At 43.6% G+C, this 20,773-nt stretch overlaps 1 protein-coding gene across 3 annotated transcripts in view; it reads right to left on the minus strand.

Annotated features, from left to right (window-relative positions):
- Vrk1 (VRK serine/threonine kinase 1) overlaps nucleotides 1-15,344 on the minus strand; it is a 72,900-nt gene extending 57,556 nt beyond the window's left edge. For 2 of the 3 annotated variants that reach the window (XM_057783247.1, XM_057783245.1), the window contains exon 1: nucleotides 15,252-15,344. The gene's annotated coding sequence lies outside the window, so the exon portion shown is untranslated. Of the gene's footprint in view, nucleotides 1-15,100; nucleotides 15,213-15,251 lie in introns of those variants that run through there. The other variant, XM_057783246.1, reaches the window with a different exon arrangement.
- Between the last annotated feature and the right edge of the window lie 5,429 nt (nucleotides 15,345-20,773).

Here is a 20,773-nt window from a genome sequence, read left to right on the forward strand (position 1 = left end):
TTTTCAAAATTCTACACAACATTTATGAGGCCAAGGACATAGGCCGAGCAAGGTAAAGTGGATTCAGGAGGACATTATTCCTCTCGTTTTCTCTCCTCACAAAATAGACATTTCTCAGCGTTGCTGCTAGGTAACAGGCCGAGTATATTACCTATGTGTGCTTCACCTGACTTCTTTCATTACCAATACATCCTGAATGCTTGCAGCAAACAGGCTCAATACAAATACAAATTAAAATTATTGTCAAGTTGATGGTTTCAGCTACAGATTACTCAAATTCCAAGTCAGAAAATACACTGGGTTGCTAAGAGAATAAAGAAAAAAAGGTATACCAATTTGGCACTATCTATCAAATCTGTAAATGATAACATCTTTGGTACCTCAGTTCACTGCTAGCAATCATCCTGTCTGTACAACTGCAGCATCCTGTAGCATAACAAATGACCAGAAACACCATCAGCTTATATCACAGGGAACTTAGCAATGGAACACAATTTTTTTTTTAATTTTTTGAGATAAGATCTCACTGTGTAGCCTCAAAACTCAGAGAGGCCTGTCTGCCTCTACTTTCAGTGCTGGGATTAAAGGCGTGTACCAACCGCCACTCCTGCCCAGAAAACAACTTTGGAAGTGAGGTCGCTCTACTTAAACAGCTATAAAGTGACCTAAAGAGAGGCTATAAGTGAAAAGTACAAATGTGTCTTTGAGCATCCTATTCACATAATGCAGACAGCCAACCGGCGAGCACTGTAGATACTGGGGTGTGTGAGACTGGCAATTCCAGGAGCTTTGAATCACTGTGTCAATGTGAGCACATATAATGATTTAATAACAGAATGCCTTAGAGGGAGGAAGTTTAGTCTTCATTCTTTAAACATTTATAACTGACTTTATTGTGTACCTGCATTAATTTTTAAAGTATGCTAATTTTAAAGAATTCTTCATAAAAAGTAAAGTTTATTAATATCAATCGTAGCTTTTCAGTGCTCCTAATCTAGAACTTGCTGATGCTTCTGCACAGCAGAACCAGATGAATCAGTCCTGCACACAACCTCAGGTCACACAACCAACGCATCAACTGTAGAATACAACTCTCACCACCTCCCCCCCAAACACAATCATACCTTCCTGCTTTGATAATAAAGTCTAAGCCACTCTTTACAGAATACTGACTCTACCTTGAAAACAGTAATACCTCTTGAAGATTAGTAACTGAAATTGAATATTGACATAACGCTCCTACATTAGTATTATCAGTTATTTTTGCTCAATTAACCCTAAATGAGTAAAAATATGAATGAATGAATCTACAGTGGGAAGATTCAATTAACCATTAAGTACAACACACAGCTCTTACATACAAATGAATGTAACTAAACCCATCACTGTTAAGTGACTACACAGCAGGCTGTATGTTGAGCGACTTACACACATTATCTCTGATTTTATAATAGCCATAAAATGTAAGTACTACAGTAAGTGTGCATACAAGGAAACTGTTTAAGTGAAAGTAAATAATTTCCTCATGCGCTTACAACTAAGTAGCAAAGCAAACCACATATACAAAGTGTTAACTGTTGCAAAAAGCTACCTTCCTGCCCCTTAAAGAGCATATATTGCAGAACAAGTCCTTTGCAAAAAAATTCATCCAAAGTTGATAAAATATTCCTTTTAATGAATAACAATATACCCATACACATAAATGCCATAAAACTACTTGTGAAAACAAGAGCAGACGCCACGCTACTGCAAATTCACTTCTATGAACTGACTGCAGAGTGAATGGTAATGACCTGGGGATGACAAAATCGCTGCTCAGGGGCTTCAGAAAGAGGCTACTTTAAAATCACACGCTTACCAGGCACAGACAGGGCTTGTGCCTGTGGCACCAGCTACTTGGAAAGCTAAAACAGAGGACTCGCATGGGCCAGGAAGTGTGAGGTCAGCCTCAGTAACAACAAATTTTTATGTGTTAGTGTGTGTGCCCATGTGTCCACGTCTGTTGCCTGTGTGTGTGAATATACTGACAGAAATTTTGTTGACAAGATAAAACTACTAGAGGATATAAAGAAAATTCAGTCAACATGGTGTCCTAAGACTGTATTCCAAGAGTCAGATTCCTCAAGTCCGCCATGGAAACAACATCATTTTTGTTTTAACATCTAAAAAGCCCTAACAAAACTGACTACTCAAAAGTCACATTAGCTTACTTACTGAAGAAAGCAGTGTTGCCAGGCATGGTGCTTGCCTTTCAACTCAGCACTCCAGGGGCAGAGTTCAAGGTCACTGTGGTCTAGGTAGCAAGTTCTAGGCCAGCTAGAGCTATACAGTGAGACCCTGTCTGAACCGAGAAAGAGAAAAAGAATGAGAACAAAAGAAAGAGAAAGAGCTGGGCATTGGTGGCGCACGTCTTTAATCCCAGCACTCAGGAGGCAGAGGCAGGCGGATCTCTGTGAGTTCAAGGCCAGCCTGGTCTACAGGAGCTAGTTCCAGGACAGGTTTTAAGACAAAAGTAACCTTGTCTCGAAAAATAAAAAACAAAAAAAAAAAAGGAAAGAGAGAGAAAGAACAAGAAAGCTTACAAGCACAAAAACACAGTGTATGTGTCAGTCTCAAAGATGGGAACCCCATCTTACTGAGGAATCCCTTGAGTTTATTTAGTAAATGGACCTACTGACAAGAAACCAGCAGACTGTCCTAAGAGCGTGCTGATGCATCCCAGGTCCTCCACCACCACCACCCCATGAGCTTAGTCAACAGTCCACTTCTCCAGTTCTTTTTTCTCTCCTATAAAATGAAAAACTTGCAATAAACTGTAAGTCAGGCATTCTACCTACTGTCTGAAGAAGAAAGAATGGCAGTTTGTTCTAGAAGCATGTGTGAACCACCGAGGTGCTACTGAAATGACCAGCAGGTGCGCATTTCTAATCTGAGATACCTAGGGTTGGTCCCAGTGGACTGTTGGTCTACGCTGAGGGAACTATGAGAGATCACCAAAAGCATGTACACAGCCTAAGAATTCTCTTGACCACCTGCTACTACAGAATGAACACTCCCTGAACAGAATGGAAGAAAAACGAATATGCCAGCTGGTGGTGGTGCACTCCTTTAATCCCAGCACTTGGGAGGAAGAGGCAGGTGAATCCCTGTTACACAGAGAAACCTGTCTCAAAAAAATAAGAGAAGAGTATGACACATTAATCAATTCAATAAAAAAATTAAAAGTGGGCAAAGAATTGAATAAACAATTGATCACAGACATGCAGGTGGCCTACCAAGCACAAAAAAGTACGTAGCAGATCATCAGGGAACGAAAACAAAAGGCACAACTTACTTCACTCTCACTAGGCTACTGCCCTTCAGAGAATGAGAACCTCCTGGTGGTTTTGCATCCACAATGGCAAGCTCCACTCCTATTACATAACACACAAAAATACTTCTGAGGCATCCGGGCCTAAGTGTGAAAGAAATCAGGGAGGCTTCCTATCTAGACATAAGAGGGTTGATTCCAGAGTATCCTTGGCACCACAAGGTAGCAACAAAAGAGGACTTCCAGTAAACAAGCACTGACTGGAAGACAGGATGTGACTATAGAGTTTCAGTCACCCAAAAGTGCTCCAAGACAGAAGAGGCAAGTCACACTCAGAATGTATAAAATTCCAGCATTTCAGTGAGACACAGACGAGACAACTCATTAAAATAGGAGAAAGAGCATTTCTTTATTCATTTGTTTAGCATTTAGCTGCTTGGGCATGGTGGCTGAGACAGGAGGGTTGCTGCAAGTTTCAGGCCAACTTGTTCAAACAATCAAAAAAATACTTAGCTAAACTACAGCATGTGGAGGCAGAAATGACTGGTGAGTGGAACTCTCATATGCTAATAGGAATGTCAGCTGGTCAACCACTTTGGAAAACTGACAGTATGCTAGGATCTTCTAAAGGTATATCACACATTATAATCAGCTATTCTAGATAAATACCCAAATTTAAAAAAATTGTGTGCCAAAACATAAAAGCAAATGGATTTATTGTTATAAATGGTTGGGTTTTTTTTAATATTTATTTACTTATTATGTATACAATATTCTGTCTCTATGTATGCCTGCTGGCCAGAAGAGGGCACCAGACCTCATTCCAGATGGTTGTGAGCCACCACGTGGTCGCTGGGAATTGAACTCAGGACCTTTGGAAGAACAGGCAATGCTCTTAATCTCTGAACCATCTCTCCAGTCCAGTTATAAATGGTTGTTATAGTGTAAAAGACAATCACCGAGCTAGGAAAGATGTACAAATGAACTGGCTTTGCCTTTGCTGTTGGAAGCTTAGCTAGTTTGGATGTGGGATTAAGATTTCTTGTTTTGTGAGACAAGATTATCACTCATGCAAAAACTACTGTAAAAGAAAACTGTACACTGCCAAGGATTCTTGTTCTTCCAGGATCTTTTAAGAAAATCTGACTTAGAGCTCATGGTTTCTTTAAAGATTCTTTCCTTTGGTTCTAAAGAGCTCCTTCTGGTCCAAAGGACTGTTAGATTATCACAGTAGGGCAGGGAATGTAGCTCTGTAGTAGAGATTTGTCTCCCATGCACAAGCCCCATGTTAGAATCTATCCCCAGCACCAAAGGGGAAAGGGAGTCAATACTTAAGCAGATTGTCATTTTGCAACAAATGCAATCATAATGAACCCCTTTCTGCTTAAGAATGGTTATAGGCCAGATGGCAAATCATTGGAAAAGTCTGAGAAAACCATACACCACACTTCTAACAACCACAGCTTTTGAGTTCTCTTAACCATCTCTCTTACACCCAACCAAGAAAAACCCCTGACTTACCAGGGCTCTCCCCTTTAACAACTAGATACCTCCATCTACTTCCAGAACAACTTACAATCTTGGAGAAGTCCATACTTCCCAAGTTCATTAGGCCTTAATGGTCTGTTTGTCTGTATATAGAAACTATTACAAAGCCACTTTACTACAGTCATGCATTCTATGTGCCAATGTTATAGTTAAAGCAGAAAGGCAGAAGAAACAGGAGCAGAAGACAGCAACCATGCCCTCTGTTGTAAACTCAAAAATCCACTACAGTACTGAGCAGTCTGGCAGCTTACGAAATATTTACATCTGCTCCTCCTTCCATCACTGTCCTTCCAGGTCTCCTGGGCTGCCTCTCTGTCCAGCTCCCTGTTCACACCAGGACTTCAGGATTCTCTCCTCAGTCTTCCTCTCAATCTGCAGACGTGTGTATATGCTTTTTTCAGACATTTCCAGTCTCAGCTGACAGCATTATCACATACTTAAGAATGAAACATCCAATCTGACCAAAAGTTGGGATTCTAAAATATCTAAGAATGTCAAAGTTAGCTAAATTCAATAAAAGTGAATTTAACAGAATAAAACATAATCTCCCAGTTGCAGTCCAAAACTAATTCAGAACCACAACAAAGAGCCGGTTTGGTACAGAGAAGACTTACTCAGCACTAGGCTGTGTGCACACTGTGGTGAGGAAGAAGCAAATATTAACATAATGTGGTGTGTGTGGAAAGCCAACACCCACTCCTAACACAATTAAGGAGCTACATCTATAAAACATGCAACTCCAGGTCTTTGCATAAACCATGCATGGGGAGTTGACTGTATTTTAGACACTACAGCTTAAAGATAGAATTTAGAAAAAGGAAAATCATTGGTGAACAGACATGGAGCCAGGTCATATAACTAAGAGCTTACAGCAGGGAAGTGGTGGCACATGCCTTTTATCCCAGCACTCAGGAGGCAGAGGCAGGTGGATTTCTGTGAATTCAAGACCAGCCTGGTCTACAAGAGCTAGTTCCAGGACAGAGAAACCGTCTCAAAAAACCAAAACCAAAACAAACAAAAAAAAAAAAAAAAAGAAGAAGAAGAAGAGGAAGAGAAAGAGGAGGAAGAGGAAGAGGAAGAAGAAGCATGAAAAACAAACAAAGAGCTTACAAACTGTAGGTGTTTCCATTCAGAATGACTGAGAATACCTGATCCTGTTTGAAGGGGCATTCTGCTAGTACTACATGACTCCAAGACAGAACACTGTAGGTTTCCAGAGAGGATAAGAAATTACAGTTCTAATTTAAAGTATTGTAGGCTATCTCTAGAGTGAGGGCTCTCAACTGTGAATGAATTTGTCCCTTTCAGCTGCCATACATTCCACAGCACAGGGAGCCCCCAACCAAAGGATGAACCATCTCAACAGTCAACAACCTAGGGCTGAGGAGTGCTGCACTGGATGTAATGAGTTTGCTGTCACTGGAGCTCCCCACCATGTACACCAGGAAATGTCTAGGTAAGACCAAAGACAGAAAGAACTGAGTTGAAAAAATATTTATATATACTGTTTCCGTAACTAAAAAACAAAAACCCTACTCCCTTCCATTATATTCAAATAATGATAGAATCAGACTTATGTGCACATTTCATAGGTAATTCTCACAACCAACTGCAAACTCAGAACTATTTTATCTTGATATGATGTTGAATTAGTTTGCTCTAATGTCATAATCGAAGTCAATACTTGATCTCGGATCTGACTCCAATTCCAAAGACGTAGGTTTGTACACACATATATCGCTGCACAGAGCATGAACAAATTACTCTGGAAGCTTTCGTACTCCAGAAAACTAAGTCACGTTCATTCCAGAGGTACCAGAATAATTTCTAAGCAGGTTTACCCTCATTACAAACCTCTCTGGGCAGGAGAAAGGGGAAAGGATTCTTTGAAATATTCCTGTGATGAAGGAGACACAGTTATCCTGATTGTCCCCAATCGCCTACTTCTGTAAGAGCCAAGGAGCTCTTACAAATCCATGCAATCTCAGTCAGAGCTGGGATTAATGATGACATCCCTTTATCCACAGGCGTGAAAGCTCAGGATGGACAGACGTTTGAACATCCCAACTGGGAATCCTGCCCTTAACAAATACACTAGATGCAGATACATGGTTTCTTGGCTGCCTGTACTCACACCCATCTGTCAGGATGGCAGTGTGCCTGCTCACATGTTGGTCAAACTGTCACTAGGGCATAGGTGCCAAGCAATGATAGTTTTAAATGGGCAGCTTGCACAGCACTGTAAGAGCCTGCTCTTCTGGAGAGGGGAAATTCTGTGACGGTACTATGGAAGAGTCACAATCAGGAGTGTAACAGTCAGCAGTCAGGATCTGGACTACAGAAGGGAACCGGACCCAGTCAGTCAGCAGAAAGGTACTGTGAGCACAGGTGAGTGGACGCAGAGCTCTGCCATGCCCACCTTGCATCCATACACACCATCCTGTCTCTTATGCAGCAAAAGCCTTTACTCAACAAGTCATCACTTTTAAGCAATGGAACGCTCTGTTTTCCAGTCTAACTAAAGCAAAAACTACACTATTTTCTAATAGTCTAACATTATGTGAGTTCTGTTTGCTAGCTGGTCACTTTTAAAGTGACAGAGTCTGATGTATATATTCAACATGATCTTTTAAATGCAAGAAACAAATGAGATTCCCACTGGTGAGCACAAAGGGACAAGGTTTAATTTGTATGAGAAAAGAAATCAAGAACTTTAGTGGGTGATAAACAGAAGCCAAGTAGTTTAAGTCAGGAATTAAAAGCTTAGGACCACTCCCCATTACACCCAACCAGGAGCTGCCCTAACCCAGTTACCATCCTACCGGTAAAGAACTTTTGGATGACAGTATCTTCCTAAGACTAAACCACATCACAACATTAGGAGCCAGTGTTCAGTGTTCTTCATTTGGTCTTTAGGATCTGGAAGAGCAGCTGAGCATCACCAGCCACCAAACAGGTCAGGACATACTTACGGAACACCTGACAGCCCTTCTCTGTCATCACAAATAAATCTGGTCCCACCAACTTTTCTCAACGGATTTACTTATCAACTCTTTTATCACCTCAGTGATTCAACTCTCAGACCCTTTTCACATTTAGCCCAAAAGTCATCTACAACAACAAGCCAAAGGACTCCATTTTTCTTTCCAAGTGCAATTTGCTACAGGTAGCACTAAGGAGTCTTAAAGTCTGGACTTGTCAATATCCATCACTGAACACACAACAAGAGTCTAAAATGTACCGTTAGCCTTTGTTATATTCTGGATAACTGCCTCTCAAAAGTTCTTGTGGTACCGGCTTGGGCACCAGTCCATGGTAATACTGAGAGGCGGTGAAACCATTAGGAGGTTGGAGAAAGGTCACTGAAAATGTGCCCTTAAAAGTGACATTGCCCCCTTCCTGTTTCCCTCTGGTCCCTGGACACTAGCAGGTAAGCAGCTTCCCCCATCACACACTCTTGCCACAATCGTCTTCCCTGCCATGACCCCACAGTAACAGGGCCAACCAACAATGAGCTAGCATCCCCTTGAGCCAAAGTAACCTCTCCCTGGGTTATTTTGTTCCAGTGACAGAAAGCTAACATGTGCTCCTAGGGAGTACTAGAGATAAATAACACTACAAAATATCACTCTCGTAGTTTTCCAACCGAACTCTGTCACACATAGTGGTAAATCAAGAGTCACGGTTATCTCTGGTCCTCCTTCACATGGCCCTAAAAGTCTTCTCTTAATACCATTTCCTGCTCAAAGGTCCACCTGGTCAGCTGTTTCTACTCACCAATAACCATCCAGTCTTAAACTGCACCTCCTTCACTCCTCACTCCAAAATACCCAGCTCCTACCTGTGACATGACTTTGCTCTACACATATTCCCATTTTTGTCAAGACTCAGGTCATTGTCTACCTATATATATCTGTAGTCATATTTACTTAACTGCTCATTCATTTCCTCCCATCTTCATTTTGATATTCAATTTATGATCTATGGCCAACTGATTGTTTTGCAAAGATTTTAAAAAGTCTCTCTATGGAGACAGAGGAGTCTTCAACAGATGGTTTGGGAGTAAGTGGACATTCACAGATGAAACAAAATGAACCAGGATTTAAACTCACATCATGTACAAAACACTAGCCCAAAATAGATAACAGATATGAGAAACAGGAACATAAAATTGTGGAACACCTAGAAGAAAATATACAAATATAAGCAGAGAATTCTGACGCCAAGGGCACAATCCACAAAGGATGTGTGTGCTGCAAAAGACACTGCAGGAGAATGCAAAGACAAGCCCGGGACTGAAAGCATATACTCACGAGCCCTGCATTTGGCAAAGATGGATCTAGAACATATTTTAAAAGCTCTAAGAAAACAAACAATCCAATTATAAAGTGGGCAAAAAATTTAAGATTCAAGTCATCAAAGAAGATGTGAGAGGCAAATAAGCAGAGAAGATTAGCCCTAGAGAAGTGCAAATCAAAGTGAGAGCTGGATCTCTCAGTGATGACTATGAGTGCGGCTACACGACCAAAGTTTGGCAGTTCCTTAAGCCGAGCACACACCACACAACCCAATAGTTACTCGTGGGCATTGATCCTAGGAAAAACGGAAGCTTTACGCTCACACAGAACCTGAAAATGAACACTCACACACTTCAATAGCTACATAAGATGAGAGACAGTCATACGATGGATAAGCAATCACTAAAAAATAGCAAACTGACAACCCAGCACTAGTAACTAACTCCTTATTCAAATTCCGGCTTTCAGATTGTGTTTCTACACTTCATCGAGTTCACACATCCACGTAACCACCACCACAATCAGAGCATGAGATTGTCTTTCACCCAAAGAAACAGCCCTAACCTAACAAATACTAGCCTGCCTTCCATTTCTACACTGTTGTCATTGAGAATGTTACAAAGAAACAGCTTGGCTGGCCACTTTCTAAGTCCAAGCTCCCACACATTTGGAGGAAGGAGGCTGCTGCTCCTTTAAAAAGACTTTAGTAGTGGAGCTGGGGGGTGGGGGGGGAACCTTGGCTGGTAGGTGAATTCAATCCCCAGGACCCACATGGTACAGGGAAAGAACCAGCTCTCTCAAGCTGTACCCTGACCTCAACATGTAGACCCATACTCACATAATAAATAAATCAACATAAAAAAAAAAAACCTCAAGGTTTTTTCCCTTTTGTTTCATCTAAGGTGCTTAGGAAAAACTTCTAAGAAACCAAAACCTCTGTCTCTTTCAGGTGAACCAGGATAGCTGTCCTCATTATCACCCTAATGTCTGCCGAGAACTGTTCATGGCTGAATGTTCAAATGTAATCACAATCTCACATTGAGCATGTTCATGAATGTAGCGCATCTATACATGGCATCTTCCCTGTGATGATGTGCAAGCTTCCCTCCCAGAGAAGCCCCTTGCTTGTTTGGCGGAGAATAGGGCTCTGCAAACTACCTGCAGAGCTCTGCTCCTTGCACAAAAGCCTCTTTCTAGCATTTTAGAATCTCCTGGCTGTCCCCAGCCTTCAGTTAGCACTCAGCACTGAGCCCCCTGTGAGCTCCCTGCTAACTCTATGTGCACCAACAGCCACTCCTTTTTTCAGGGCCTGGTGTTCCACTGGATGATGGGGAGCTCTTTCTGTTTGGGGCTATTATAAAGTGTCTACAAGTATTAATGAAAAAGTTTTTGTACAGATGCAAGCTTTTATTTATCTAGGATAAATGTCCACAAGTGCAACTGTGGGATCTTATGTTAAACCTTATGTTTAAATTTTTGAGAAGCTGGGCGGTGGTGGCGCACACCTTTAATCCCAGCACTCGGGAGGCATAGGCAGGCAGATCTCTGTGGGTTCGAGACCAGCCTGATCTACAAGAGCTAGTTCCAGGACAGGCTCCAAAGCTACAGAGAAACCCTGTCTCGAAAAACCAAAATAGACAGATAGATAGATAGATAGATAGATAGATAGATAGATAGATAGGTAGGTAGGTAGGTAGGTAGGTAGGTAGGTAGGTAGGTAGGTAGATAGATAGATAGATAGATACATACATACATACATACATACATACATACATACACAGACAGACAGACAGATATTTGAGAAATTGCCAAATTAATTTCAGAGTGTCTGTATCTATACATTTTACAGACCCACTAGCAAGTTCTAAAAAGATAAATTTCTAAGTCATTACTTCTGAAATATATTCAACAAGCCTAAAAGGGGGGGGAGGCTAAATCTTCTGAATATATTCTACAAGCCTGGGGGGAAAAACAAAAACAAAAACAAGACTAAATCTCTTAAGCATTACAACCTGAATTCAGCTTTTACAAAACACAATTTAAAAACTTTTCTGATGTCTAAGAAGACTTTTTCTCATTACCTCCAGCAGAGAACTTGTAACTATACAAAATCTGCACACTGATGGCCACTGTCATACAGAACACTAAACTGTGGGGGTTTGGGGAGCACTGATATCTACAGTAAAAACAGTAAGTTCAGTCCATGAAGACTTAAGGGTCAATCACACTTTCTAAGTATTCAGTATTCTGAGACAGGGCCACAGTGCAGCAAGACAGAGGAAGGCCAAAAGGTGGGACCTGTTCAACATACTTGGTAAAGTAACTTGAGAAATGCAACCTCAAGTAAAGCTGCCATTATCCTGGTTATAAGACTTCAAACTCAATTGTTTTTAAATCTTATGTAAAAATCGACAATTATATAATGCTGTTTCTCTGAGGTTCTTAAAGCAAGAAGCTAAGTCTAGAGATGAAGCTGCTCACCGATCCACAGCAGTCAGCCAGCTGATTCAGAGAACTCTGACGCACAGACAGCAGTTAGAAGGTCCTCATTTACAGCAGTCAGCCAGCTGATTCAGAGAACTCTGACGCACAGACAGCAGTTAGAAGGCCCTCGTTTTCAGTCCATGCAACCATTCCTGATACAGAGCTATCTGAGGTGCACTTCCTTCCAGTGTCAGTACCACGGATGCTTTAAAAGTACATGGCAGAACATTCGAAAATTTCCAACTAATTACTCTGCCATTTAATTACTGACTTCCATTCAGTGTCTCTTCCTACTTAATGCACGTGACTTACTGATACATAATTGATTTTCATATAGTACTACTCTAAAAATATGTCCATCTCAATTTTTGAATCCTAGAACACAGATTCCCATCCTTTGGACCAGACACCCATACAAAGTCAGGAGTTGATGCGGACTCATCAAAATGCAGTCACCAGTCACCTAATAGCCTGTCAGTCAATGACTGAGCACAGAGGAGTCCCATAAAATGGTGTCCCCCAGTGACACTGGAGGCAGTCAACTGTACGAGTGTACTGTGATGTCTGCAGTTAATTAGTATAAGCATACTCTGTCATGTCCACAGTCAGCCTGTAGAAGCTTACCTTTTTGTTGTTGCTGATTTCAAGACAGGGTCTCACTATTGTAGCTCAAGCTGGTCTGGAACTATGTAGACCGTGCTGGCCTTGAACTCACAGTGATCTTCCTGCCTCTGCCTCCCCAGGAGCTGGGACTAAAGGCTTCTAAGCACTGTTACAGTTCCTTCCACACAGTTCTTTTGTATAAGCATACTGAGATAGCCACACAGTCCGTCTGATAATACAGTATGTTCAAACATCTGTCATTTAATAACACAAGACTACCTTACCTGAGGCCTAAATATGATTCATAACATCAGTTTTCCCAAGTTGACATACATATTACACCTAAAAAAAATTCTTAAGTTTATTAAAGAATGGCAATAAAGTGTCCTTGTCATTAGTTAGTACTTGTTGGTAAATTTAATACCTACTCTGGGGTCAGGACACACATCATACCACTCTAGGCTCTGAAGAGTTTCTTTTAAAGCATTGCCTAACCAGGTGAGGCATGCATACTCCCCTCCACCACCACCAGCACCACCACTACACATAACCGGACACTTCAGTAAACCAGGAAGATTGCTGTGAGCTCCAGCCAGGTTGAAATACACAGTGAGTTCTTGGACAGCCTAGACTACAAAGTAAGATCCTTCTCAAAACACTGAAATTAAGTTAATAAAAATCCATCAAACACTGCATATACACTACCCAAAAGAATGATGCACTTGAGTTTGAGGACAAAAATTCCAGGCAACATTTAGAAATGTAGTAAGACTATCAGGAAAGTGTACCAAGTCACTTCAACACAGCAACCTCGGCAACACGGGGCTTGGACACCATTCTCAGAGAGATTAAATGACACTGGGCATCCTTCCGGCTTTACAATGACAACTGCAAACACATTCAAGGAAACATGGGCAAAAGTTTCCCCACTGAGCTCAGGGCTTGGCTGCTGAAGACACCGCCCTTCTAAACTCATCTCACCTCCTTGCTGCTCTAACAAAACAGTGTCCTAGAAGAGGTCTGTGCTTAGCAGTAGCCATGTGGTCTGGTCTCAGGTGAGGGAATCAGTCTGTGTCCTCTCCCTCTCAAACAGAACCTTGACAAGCATGAAAAATACCCTACCGGCCTAATATACAGGCTCTCAGCCCACCCAGTTACCAGTCTACTGGAGACCCATCCGGACCAGCTCCCCCCCCCCCAGCCCCATTTCACCCACACATTCCCAGGTGGCTCACAGCTTGATGCCTGGAGAGAGTGAGCCTTTGCTCGTTTGCATAAACTCAGGAGTCACCCCTCCGCATTTGATGCAAGGTAAATTCCACTTCCAAATCTGTTTATCTTTCAAATCAAAAATGCCTTTACTGTTTTTATTTTTCAGATCAAATCCTATTCAGAGCACGTCTATTAGAGAGGTCTTTAAGGGGGGAAAAGTCAAAATTTAAATCCTTGTCTTCTGTAGACATCTGGGACAGTCATTTATTATTATTTCACGTTAGTTCTCAGAGTTAAGAGAAGCTGGCCTATTTCCTGTAAGAAGTTTAATTTTAGGGCCTGTCAACATTTTAAACGCACTGCTGTTATTTTTAAAATATATACAGGCACACTTGAATGAGACTCGGCATAAGCTTTCCATATAACCATTCCCTGGGCACTCGATAACTTATTAGATGCCAGGCTCCCTGCTTAACACATCAACTCCATCATCTCATTTGTTTAACAAATAAGACTCTCATCATTTCTGCAATGCCAAGCATAAGCAGCAGCCATTGCAGCTATCAAAGTGATATCTGTACTGGATACTAGCGCTGCACCGAATCACTAATGCCTAACACATATTTGTTATCCAACTCAACCCGTGTTCCTGGGTTAGCACAGACACCATGAGCGAAGCTGAGTCGCAGTGGCTGCCATCTGTGGCGCCACAAGGAAAGCCATTATTAAGTGATGTCAACTTGCATTCCTTTCTACAGGTAGATGAGCATTATCTTAACTGGCCAGAAATTTAATGCCTGTCATAATTGTAAGTTAAATCTCCTCAAACAATATGATTAGCATATCATAAAAAAGTGAGATATGCCTTCTTCCTGAACTCTTAAAAATAAGTGCTGTTCTACATTGTGTTTTTTTACTATTTTGAATCCAGACTCAACAGATGGGCAATTCCAGTTGAGAGAGAGAGAGAGAGAGAGATTAATGAAGCTCTTCAAAGATCCTCTAAGTTTAATCACCACCTTTCCAACAGCAAAATCGTCTTTCCAAATTGTTCCAAGAGCAGCAGGGGAGGGAAAGGAAGAATTAATACTTAGATGGTGGCGCACGCCTTTAATCCCAGCACTCAGGAGGCAGAGGCAGACGGATCTCTGTGAGTTCGAGACCAGCCTGGTCTACAGAGCTAGTTCCAGGACAGGCTCCAAAGTCACAGAGAAACGCTGTCTCGAAAAACCAAAAAAAAAAAAAAAAAAAAAAAAAAAAATGGCTGCCTTTAAAGATAAGACAATAGAAGAAAAACGGGTAACCTCAACAGGACTAGAGCGTGTCAGTCACTCTCCTCATCTCTCGAAAGACACTGGCGCAGTTTTACAGCTAAGGCTATTCGGGCTGGAAACGGTCTAAAATAAACTCTGACGCTGGAGGAAACCTAACTTCTGCCTTTAAAGACAGGGAAATAGAGCACTTGCGATGGAGACCAGAGGAGCAAAACCAGAAAGGAGGCGAGAAGCTGGCGGCCCGTGGGGTGCGCCTCAGGGCCTCGCCGCACCGCTGCTAGAGAAGGGACGGGCTCAATCAGGGTCCAGGCCCCTGTCATGCCTTGTCCGCCACCCCGGCCCGCGCCCCGTTTCGGGCATCCTTCAAGAACCTGGCTTCCCGCAGCTCCCCGAGCAGGCTAAGAAGCGAGGGTTCCGGGCAGGCCCGACTCAGCCGCGGTGCCGCCTGAGGCCTGAACGAGCAGGCGCCGCTCTGAATTGACGCTGTACCCACCGTCCCGCCGCCACCCCCCAGCTCCCTACCCAGAGTTGCCAATCAGACGTCCACAGCGTAGTACGAACTTCCCGCCGCTTCCCTCGACTCGCAACTTGTCTACGGCGCTGTCCCCGGCCACACCGTGCAGTACTGAGCCTTCCCATTGGCTGCGAGCGGCGGGAAAGGCGGGGCGAGAGAAAAGCCGCGCTTCCCGGCCACCTCTAAGAGCATGCCGGGAGTTGTGGTCCTTGCTCTCGCTCCATGCTGGGAATTGTAGTCTTTGAGCAGCGGAGATTGGGGGGCTCTGAGCCCGAGGACTTCTGGGAAATGTGGTTTACAGCCCAATGACTGTCTTAAACAGATAGTGTGGCTCTCAAAGCCGTACGAACCTAAATAAATATTACCAGAGCTAAGTGAAGCTTGATTTATTAAACATATAGACAAAGAGACTTATTTCAGATTTCGAAGCCCGTCTTGGTGTCAGTTTGCTCTGTTTCACCTGTCTCCATCGTCCTAGGAGTGGAAAGAACCGGCTAAACCGCAATTTGGATCTGAGTCTTCTGAAACCCTGGGAAAGGCTTTGGGTTTAGGTGGTGTTATTGTTTCTACTATTGTTTTACCAATTTAAGATTTGGGGTGAGGTTGTTTGTTCCTTTTCCTTTTTGAGACAGGGTCTCGCTAACTCTAGCTATCCTGGAATTTACTTTGTAGACCAATCTGACCTGGAACTCACAGAGACCCACCTGCCTCAGTCTCACAGGTGCTGAGTTAAAAGTGCATGCCACTCCACCTGGCCTGTGTTGTTTTCTTAAAGCGGATCTTAAAAAAATAAAAATAAGAAAAAAAAAATAGCCCCCACAAAATCTAAGTCGCTGTCAGTGTGCAGTGTAACATTGATCGTCATATCTTGAATCCACTGCCCTAGGTAGCTCCACCTACTCCAGCTTCTTCCCGGTCTTGGGTTCTGCCAGTGCAGCTGACCCATAAAAGAATTGCACTGTGTGTCCCGCTGCTCCCGGGCTCCTGTTGAATTTGACTCCTGGGGGACCCCAAGAACTGAAAGAAAAGAAAGATCAGCTTAAAAAGGTGGTGGCGCACGCCTTTAATCCCAGCACTTGGAGGCTGAGGCAGGAGGATCTCTTTGAATTCGAGGCCAGCCTGGTCTCCAAGAGCTAGTTCCAGGACAGGCTCTAAAAGCTACAGAGAAACCCTGTCTCGAAAAAACAAAAAAAAAAAAAAGTAATGTGTCTTCTGATTTCTTCCCAACGACACAAGTAAAGAAGTCCCTTACCTGAAAGGTCATGCTCCCTGGGTCTCCCCCAAGTATGCAATGAGGCCCCTGTAATGGGTGGGGGGCCTTGTTGTAATAAGAGCGGCGGGGCTGCGTCCCCAGCACCCAGCCGCCCGCATGGCTAGCTTATGCCCCCAAATAATTACACGGAAACCGTATTCTTTTAATCACTGCCTGGCCCATTAGTTCCAGTCTCTTATTGGCTAGCTCTTACATATTGATCTAACCCATTTCTAATATTCTGTGTAGCACAACGAGTTGGCTTACCAGGGAAGATCTTAACCTGCGTCTGTCTGGAGTGGGAGAATCATGGCGACTCCTGACTCGGCTTCTTTCTCCCAGCATCCTGTCTGTTTACTCCACCCACCTAAGGGCTGGCCTATAAATGGGCCTAGGCAGTTTCTTTATTATTTAACCAATGACCTTCCTCCATCAGGGCCTAGAGCTGAAAACACAATGGCTGCCTGTGAGCCACAAGTTACTGCTCCGTCCTGTGTGGCTCCAACCCCACACCTTTCTCAACAGCCTCATCGAATAGAAGCTCTCCTCCACCGATCCTCTCATGGCATCTGCTTGCTGTATACGCCCTGACAGAAATGCAGGCACAAGGTGAGCTCTTGATGAATATCCGTCAGTAAAGAGGTCTCAAGATTCACACATCTCACGCGTGTGAAGTCCCACAGCAAGGCTCTGTGGTCGGAATGCTTTGAGTGAAAGACATTCTGCACGTACAAACACATACACACATCTAAGCGCAGAGTGCAATTAGCTTGTTACAGTGTGACCGTTTTCCCCTGACCTCGCCACAGACATGCAGAGAAAAAGGTCCCTGTTTCCACACTGACTTGACGATTGGCTGACCTCAAAGTACAGTTAAGTCAGCGACAGTGCATTGTCTGTTCTGAAGTGGGAACAGAACATATCCCAGAGCTCGTGGCTCTGGCACCCTCAGTCGATGGCTCTCGGTTAAATGCTGCTTTGCTGCGGCTATGTTCCAAGGCCGTTGCCAACACCTCCAACACCACCCACACGTGCTGAGAAGTCCTACCAGTGCCGAGCATGGCAGGAGACCAGTCCAAGCTGCCGCCATGGTGACAGCATGTCTGAAATACCACCAGTCAGGATGCGACTCCTGGGACAGAGGAGACCTTCAGCACATTCTATGAGTTGATAGATTGGTGTGAAGTCCAGGCAACCTACTGAGCTTTTGAAATTAAGAGTTGAGCTCAGGAGGAAAGGTTTGAGAGCATAACCCTGCTGTATATTTTGAAATACCTCTCCAGCCAGACCTGGGAGCACACGCCTTTAACACCAGCACTCCTGAAACAGAAAGAGATAAATCTCTGTGAGTTCGAGGCCAGACTGGTCTAGATAGTGAATTCCAGGATAGCCAGAACCACATAGTGAAACTTTGTCTCAAAAAATCAAATCAAAACTAAAAACTATAATCCTAACAAATATTTTCCAACATTTTCTGTGAACCAGGGGTTAGAGTATCCACAAAAGATGCTCATGTAATTGATACTTCAGGACCCCCTACTATCTGTCAGACAGGAATTATACTTTTCTGTACATTTTGATTTAAGGGATTCATGTTTCCTGAATCTGCTTTTGGATGTTCTTCTCTTGGCAGGCAGTTCCTGTAAAGAAATCCTTCCGGGGGAAGGGGGTTGGGGGTGTGTGGCGGGGAGGTGTGGTGGTGGTGGTGGTGGTGGCGCACACCTCTAATCCCAGCACTCGGGGACAGAGGCAGGTGGATCTCTGTGAGTTCGAGGCCAGCCTGGTCTACAAGAGCTAGTTCCAGGGCAGGCTCCAAAGCAACACAGAGAAACCCTGTCCGGAAAAACCAAACCAAAAAAGAAATCCTTCTAGCATGGCAATAGAGATGTGAAGAGAACAGGGTCAGAGCTAAGTCGTGGGACTCCTAGATCAGGGCCATTGAGGAACAAGCAGGTGACTCATATGGAGGTTAGGGGATGTAAACAAGTTTTCCCTGAGGAAGACTAACTACAATTTGTGTGTAAAGTCTGCGTTGGCTTGCCACAGAGCCAGGCCCCAGGCTACCCTCCTTTAGTTCTGAGAGCCCCTATGTTCCTGGTTACTCTATACAGAGACAGGTAGACGTCAACAGCAGGAGACACTTTGGGGAAAAGACTGGAGGTCGGTGCTGTTTTCCCTCTTGGTGGAAACTCCATCTGGGAAACCCAAGCAACCAAGAGAGCCATTAGGAAGAAATACTGCACTGGCAGGCTGCCACCAAGTGCTGGCTCCACCCAAGAGTTAGTCCTGGTCCTTGTTTTCATCTGCAGAGTGGGAACAGTCATCCTTGGCTAACTAGCAATTTGCTTCTCCCAGGCCAATGGGAGAAAATGAGGTTAAGCTTGAGAAGGGCTTTGATCCCTCTGGAACAAAGCCACTGAGTGTCCTTACTAATTACAGTAACGCAGGGAAATACTGCCCCTGGTAAGGAGGAAAATGAGGGGAGCCGAACACGTAGGAGTCTCCAGCCTCCGTTTGTACTCATCCAGGCATTTTGAGCATCTCCTATATGTCAGGCATAGTGTCCCAATACGTTTAAGATCTAGTGGGAGAGCTAGGTACATGCACAAATTCCAATAAACAGTATGTTATGAAAATCTATTACTTGTAACATCCGAGCTACTACGTATACTACGGTCCTGTAGCACCTGTTCTATGTGTACTAAGGTACTATGCTTGTAGAGTATCAGGTTTGCCAGGCAAGGGGCCCGGAGATTGAAACATACACACACACATACATACAGAGACATGGATCATCCTTGAATTCCCCAAGAATGCCCCCTTTACTGTGTTCCAGGGCAGCTTATATAGGGATCCTTAACTGATAGCCATGCCCCGGCCAAAACCTACCAGAAACCACTCCCCTGCCATCAGGAACTTTTAAGGGTCTCGTGCTCAGAGCAGCTGCAAACACAGGAAAACAAGTTGTTTTGCTCAGAGCAGCTGCAAGCATAACAAGTCATTTACAAGAAATTCAGGGTCTGGGGATTCACAGTCCCCAACAATTACTTTCTGAGAAAATGATCTCTTATAATTCTGCAAGGCAAATTATATAGGACCTCAGTGTCTAGATAAATAAACCAAGCTCCAAAGTCACCAAGATAGTTAATCTCAATTGTCTACTTGATAAGATCTGGAATTTCCAGCGGGGGGAGGGGGGCTCATGACAAGGATCTCCCGAATATCTTAACTGGGATGGGAAGACCCATCCACTATGGGAGGCACTGGCCCCTGGCTGGGATCCCTGACTGTAAATGGCAAAGGACTGGTGCAGGCATTGCTCTCTGCTTCCTGATTGTGAATCTGGTGTGAAGAGCTGCTTTAAGCATTAAAGCCTCCTGCCCCACCCCGAGGGACCTCACTGTGAACTATGAGCCAGAGTAAAACCTTCCCTAAGTCAAGTTTCTTTAGTCAGGGTATTTTATCCCAGGAACAGAAGAAGTAACTAAGATGATCGTGAACTGGCCTTGATCCATTAAAGGGCTAAAACTATGTTTTATGTTACAATCACCATGCACAAGAGATCTATAAAGCAAGAATGCCTCTAACCTGTAAACCCCACTTGCCCTTTGACAACTTCCAGGAATGCTGGGTGCTGTTGTTCACAAAGAGTAACAAACCACATGCTTTTGCTTCTGTAAACAAGCTTGGTGGTCCCAGCTAACAGGATGTGCTTGATCGTAAGTTGCAGGAGGTGTAGATGGTGCTTTTTCTCCATCCCATGATCCTGCTGGACTGGATCTATCTGCCCACCTGGTCCTTGCAACCACTTATGAAATAACCAACCAGCTGAGGCTTTATTTCAGCTACAACTGTTCGGCCAATGGCTCAGGCTTCTTACTGGCTAGCTCTAACTATAAATTAACCCATTTCTATTAGGTTATATTTTACCATGAGGATCATGGCTTGTTACCTCATATATTGCTTCCCCAGAGGCTACATGGCATCTCTCTGACTCCATCTTCTCTCTCTCCCTATCTTTGATTTGGTTTCCTGCCAAGATATATTCTGCCTGGCCATTGGCTGAATAAGCTTTCTTCATCAACCAATAAGAGAAACACATAGTCACAGCATACAGTGGACATCCTACATCAGAGAGGTACGTAGGCAGGAAGTACACCAGGATGTATACTTGTCCCTGATTGGATGAAAACAAAAAGTACTACCCTTGTGGGTTATGCCTTATAAGCCTCTAACTAATGTACTTTGGTGCCACACCCTGGCAATCCCAGATACGAA

This window comes from Chionomys nivalis, chromosome 10 (assembly GCF_950005125.1).
Source record: "Chionomys nivalis chromosome 10, mChiNiv1.1, whole genome shotgun sequence".
Lineage (NCBI taxonomy): Eukaryota > Metazoa > Chordata > Mammalia > Rodentia > Cricetidae > Chionomys > Chionomys nivalis.